We start from the raw sequence: 6,000 nt of genomic DNA, 5'->3' as shown, positions 1-6,000 counted from the left end.
TAGAGGTCTGTAATTTTATCATAGGTACACTTCAACTGCTTGAAAACGGAATCTAAAAAAATCCAGAAAATCACATTATATGATATTTAAGTAATTAATTTGCATTTTATTGCATGACATAGTATTTGATCTCTGCCAACCAGTACAATTCCAGCTCTACAGACCTGTTAGTTTTCTTTAAGAAGCCCTCCTGTTCTCCACTCATTACCTGTATTAACTTTACCTGTTTGAACTCATGCCTGTATAAAGACACCTGTCCACACACTCAATCAAACAGACTTTAACCTCTCCCCAGCCAAGACAGAGAGCTGTGTAAGGACATCAGAGATAAAATTGTAGACCTGCAAGGCTGGGATGGGCTACAGGACAATAGGCAAGCAGCTTGTTGAGAAGGCAACAACTGTTGGGCATATTATTAGAAAATGGAAGAAGTTCAAGATGACGGTCAATCACCCTCGGTCTGGGGCTTCATGCAAGATCTCTCGTGGGGCATCAATGACTGATCTGTGAGGAAGGTGAGATCAGCCCAGAACTACACGGCAGGACCTGGTCAATGACCTGAAGAGAGCTGGGACCACAGTCTCAAAGAAAACCGTAGTAACACACTACGCAGTGAATTAAAATCCTGCAGCGCACGCAAGGTCCCCCTGCTCAAGCCAGCTGCATGTGTAGAGCCCGTCTGAAGTTTACCAGCCAGCCATCTGGATAGTCAGAGAGGAGGAATGGGAGAAGGTCATGTGGTCTGATGAGACAAAAATAGAGCTTTTTGGTCTAAACTCCACTCGCGCCGTGTTTGGAGGAAGAAGAAGGGATGAGTACAAGCCCAAGAACACCATCCCAACCATGAAGCATGGAGGTGGAAACAGTGGGGTGGGGAGATGGATGGGGCCATGTATCGCGAGATCTTGACCAACCTCCTTCCCTCAGTAAGAGCATTGAAGATGGAGTCGTGGCTGGGTCTTCCAGCATGACATGACCGAAACACACAGCCAGGGCAACCCAGGAGTGGCTCCGTAAGAAGCATCACAAAGGTCCTGGAGTGGCCTAGCCAGTCTCCAGACCTGAACCCAATAGAACATCTTTGGAGAGGGAGCTGAAGAAAGTCGTATGGCGGCGACAGCCCCCGAAACCTAAAGGATCTGGAGAAGGTCTGTATGGGTTGTTGAGCTAAAATCCCTGCTGCAGTGTGTGCAAACCTGGTCAAGACCTACAGGGAAGCAGCCGCAGTCTCTGTAATTGCAAACAAGGTTTCTGTACCAAATATTAAGTTCTGCTTTTCTGATGTCATACAATGTGATTTTCTGGATTTTGAATTACAGACCTCTACATACTTTGTAAGTAGGAAAACCTGCAAAATCGGCAGTGTCAAATACTTGTTCTCCCCACTGTATATAAAGTGCATTCGGAAGAGTATTTGGGCCTTGACTTTTTCCACATTTTGTTCACGTTACAGCCTTATTCTAAAATGGACTAAATTAAATTATTTCCTCATCAATCTATACACAATACCCCATGTGTGAAGCAAAAACAGAAATTTTTAACACATTCATAAAAACAACAAAAACAGAAATACCATATTTGCATAAGTATTCCAGACCCTTTGATATGAGACCTGAAATTGAGCTCAGGTGCATCCTGATTCCAATGATCATACTTGAGATGTTTCACAACTTGATTGGGAAGCCACCTGTAGTAAATTCAATTGATTGTGCATGATTTGCCAAAGACCCACAGTTGACAGTGCATAAAGATCAGAGCAAAAGCAGGCCATGAAGTTGAAGGGAATTGTCCGTAGAGCTCGAGACAGGATTGTGTCGAGCACAGATCTGGGAAGGGTACAAAAAACATTTCTGCAGCATTGAAGGTCCCCAAGAACAGTGGCCTCCATCTCATTCATAAATGGAAGAAGTTTGGAACCACAAGACTCTTCCTAGAACCCAACACATCCCGACAAACACAGGCAAGCGGGGCAGAAGGGCCTTGAGTCAGGGAGGTGACCAAGAACCCAATGGTCACTCAATAGGCTCTAGAATTCCTCTGTGGAGATAGGAGAACCTTCCAGAAGGACAACCATCTCTGCAGCACCTCCATAATCAGGCCTTTAGTACCAAGTGGCTGAGTAAAACCACTCTCAGTAAAGGCACATGACATGCCAGTTTGTAAGGCACTAAAGGACTCAGACCATGAGAAACAAGATTCTCTGGTCTGCTGTCCCAGGAGTAGGAGGTTTGGCGGCAGGGACTCTTGTCCCACTGGGCAGGCTCCGTGTTATGCGGAGCTCGTGCCTGTCTTCGCCAGTGTTCGGCACAGTCCTGTACGTCCTGTGCTAGCTGCATGCGTGTTGTGCGAAGATGGCATTCAGCCAGGACAGGGTGTGCCCGGCTCAACGCTCTGGTCTCCAGTATGCCTCCTGAACCATGCTGTCTCACTGTTCTACGAGGCACAACACTAGCCAGTGCGCATGCAGCAGTGTCCTGTGCCGCGCCCGCATGTGTGGTGAGTGGGCAGCCAGCCAGAGACCCGGTTGTGCCAGCTCTCGCTCAAGGCCTCAGTGTATACGCCCAGTCCAGGTCCTGCCAGTTCTGTCTGCGTCAAGCCCGGTGAGTGGCGATGGCAACGGTCGGCCTGTTCCTGTCCTCGCACCAAGCCAGTGGTGCGCGTTGCCAGCCAGTCCGGCCTGTTCCTGGCCTCGCACCAACCAGTAGTGCGCGTCGCCAACCGGTCCGGCCTGTTCCTCTCGCACCAGCCAGTGAGTGCGGCGTGTTCGCCAACCGGTCGGCCTGTTCCTGACCCTCACACCAAGCCAGTACGCGTCGCCAACCGGCCCGGCCTGTTACTGCCACCGCGCCAAGCGGTAGTGCGTCGCCCAACCCGGCCCGGCCTGTTCCTGCTCCATCAGGCCAGGTAGTGCGCGTCGCCAGTCGATGCGGCCCGTTCCTGCTCCCGCACCAAGTAGTGCGCGTTGCCAGTCGATGCAGCCCGTTCCTGCTCGCACCAGCCCGGTAGTGCGTCGTCAACCCAGTCCGGTCGTTCCTGCTCGCACCAAGCCAGTGGTGCATGTCCAGTCGGCACATGCCCGTTGCCTGTTCACGGTGCTGGTCGGCACGGTCAGCTGCTCCACTCCGGGCCAAGCATCCGCTCCGCGGTGCCCAGTTCAGCTCGGTCAGCTGCTCCACTCCGGAGCCAGAGCAATCCGCTCACACGGTGCCTGATCCCGCTCGGTCAGCGGTCCACTCGGGCCAGAGCAATTTGCTCCCACCGTTTGTCGGAGTCTAGCTCCAGTCAAGCGGTTCCAGTCCAGACAGGCGTCAGCCCCTCTCCAGGTTCGGGGTCTCACACCAGGAGTCCAGACGGGGCTTGGTCGTCGTGGGAGAAGAAGGAGAGAAGCAGCCGCGAGGTCCAGAACAAGACCAGGCAGCAACAGGAAGGAGTGGAGAGTAAGTGGTGGTCACTCCCCGGAGCGGATCCGCCTCCGAGGCGGAATGCCCACCGGCCCACCCTGTTATGTTTTGGCACCTTTGGGGGGATTGCTGTCACGCCCTGACTCTAAGGACCCGTAGGCCTTGAGTCAGAGGTGATGATTTCCTTGTTGTGAATATATTGTGGCGATGTTCTATGTTGGATTTTCTATGTTTGAGATCTTGTATGTCTAGGTCTATGTTGGCCTGTGTGGTTCCTAATCAGAGGCAGCTGTTGCTCGTTGTCTCTGATTGGGGACTATTCAAACTGCCTTTCGGCACCTGTTGAGTTTGTGGGGTCTTGTTTCGTGTTATGGGTATAGTTTGTATGCTACACTTGGACTTCACGTTTACGTTTGTTGTTTTTTTGTTTGTGTGTGTGTTAGTCGTTTTCAGTAAGCATGTAGCTTATCACGCTGCGCCTTGTCCGTCCAGTCTATCGGTGACCTTTGATGCGTGGTTAGCGGGCTGTGTCAAGCAGCAGTGTGGCTCGGTTGGAGTTGTGTAGGAGGACGCACAACTCTCGACCTTACCCCTCTCCGATGTCCCGTGCTACGGATTACAGCGATGGTCAAGACTCTTCCGCCACATTTTTAATGTAACTTCTTGTTATGATTTAACTGGATAAGAACCCAGAAGTACAGACAAGTACACGAAGCCATAGAAGTTTTAACAGGTTTGTTTACAATATTCAAAGTCCAGGTTTTCCAAATATAACCGAGCAAGTCCAGATTACAGGGAGGTAACAGGTCCAGATCCAGGGCAAGGTGTGGTACGTATTGTACTAGTGTCGTGATGAGTCAAAAGAAGTCCGGTGGTGGAGAGCAGGATGGTGGTGGCAGGAGTGGGCGGAGGCAGAGTCAGGTTCCAAATATCATGGCACAGGAGAAAAGTAAATAGAACAGACCAAAAACACAAAGAGCAAAAATAACCAGGTTGAGTCGTGCAGCAGAGACTAACATGGTCGTCTTGAGCTATGATCTGATGATGAGTGGTAAGTTCGACCGGGTCTTAAAGGCTGAGAGTGATTTGGGAGATGAGCTGCAGCTGGAAGCCTGACTCCCGCCACACACAGACTTCACTCCTGCAATCAAGGACAGACAGAGGGGAGGGAGAGAGCAGAGAGCTACCCTAGCAGCAGTAGGCCTAACAGTACCCCACCCCCTCTACGGACGCCACCTGGCGGCCGACGTTGGTCGGGATTAACCTATGAAACTCTCGGACCCAGAGCTTAGGATCCACAGTCAAGCTCCTGGGCACCCAAGGAACGTTCCCTCGGGACCATAACCCTCCCAATCCACCAGGTGCTGGAAACCCGACCTCGGGCGAACATCCAGAAGTCGCCGGACAGTGTAGACGGACCCCCACCCCGATCCTGGGCTGGAGGAGGGGCGAGGGAGGCGGGCACAGAGGGCTAACCGACACAGGCTTAATCTGGGAAACATGAAAGGTGGAATGAACCCGTAGGGAGGGGCAGGAAGCTGTAGCTTAACCGCGCAGGGGTTAACAATAGACAGTATCTTGAAACGGTCCTATTAAACAAAGCGCATCTTCTTAGGACTCCACCTTCAATGGAAGGTCCCGTGACTTCAGCCGTACCTCTTGACAGGAGAGTAACCGAGCCTGGGACCCGGTACAAGTTGGCTTGCCTCTGCATGTACGCCGAAGCTCGGGACAGAGCTACCCTGGCCTTCCTCCAGACCTTGAAGCAGCGGCGCATGTGGGACTGCACCGAGGTACCGCCAGTTCCCTCTTGGGAAGGGAACAGGGGAGGTTGATAACCCAGAGCACACAGAAAGGAGACAAACCAGAGGAAGCGTTAGTCAAGGGGTGTTATGAGCATATCTCCACCCAGGGGAGCATGGAGCTCCATGACCCAGGGTTAGACCCAGTGACACAGCAAGAGCGGTCTCCCATCTCCTGGTTCGCTCTCTCGGCTTGCCCGTTGGTCTGGGGGTGATATCCAGAGGACAGGCTGGATGTAATGCCCAAAGCTTTACAGAAAGCTTTCCACACCTGGGAGACAAACTGGGGACCCCTGTCAGAGACATAGTCCGTGGGTAGACCATGAGAGCCAGAACACATGTTCAACCAAAATATCAGCCGTCTCTCTGGCAGTAGGCAGTTTAGGTAGGGCCAAAAAATGAGCGAACTTAGGTATAGGTAGAGGTCGTAGATGACCAGCGCTGGCCTGGGTGGAGTTCTTACTTCGTGCACATACCGTACAAGCAGCAATGAAGGCTCGAGTGTCCGCCTCCATCGTGGCCCACCAGAACTTACGTCAGCACAAAGTCAAGGGTCCGCGAAACTCCAGGGTGACAGGTAAGGGGGAGACGAGTGAGCCCACTGAAGTACCTGGGAGCGAGCAGACTCAGGGACAAACATCCGGTTGGGAGGACCCCTCCCAGGGTCAGCTTGATGATGTTGAGCCTGTCTAACAATCCCCTCGATGTCACATGTGATGACTGCAATACTGCAGGTAGGAGGCAAAATGGGTTCAGGGTTACTACCAGTATCAACAGCCGAATGAACACGAGACAGA

Source organism: Coregonus clupeaformis, chromosome 40 (assembly GCF_020615455.1).
Source record: "Coregonus clupeaformis isolate EN_2021a chromosome 40, ASM2061545v1, whole genome shotgun sequence".
Lineage (NCBI taxonomy): Eukaryota > Metazoa > Chordata > Actinopteri > Salmoniformes > Salmonidae > Coregonus > Coregonus clupeaformis.
The sequence above is the reverse complement of the archived record's forward strand: the minus strand, read 5'-3'. Positions refer to the sequence as shown.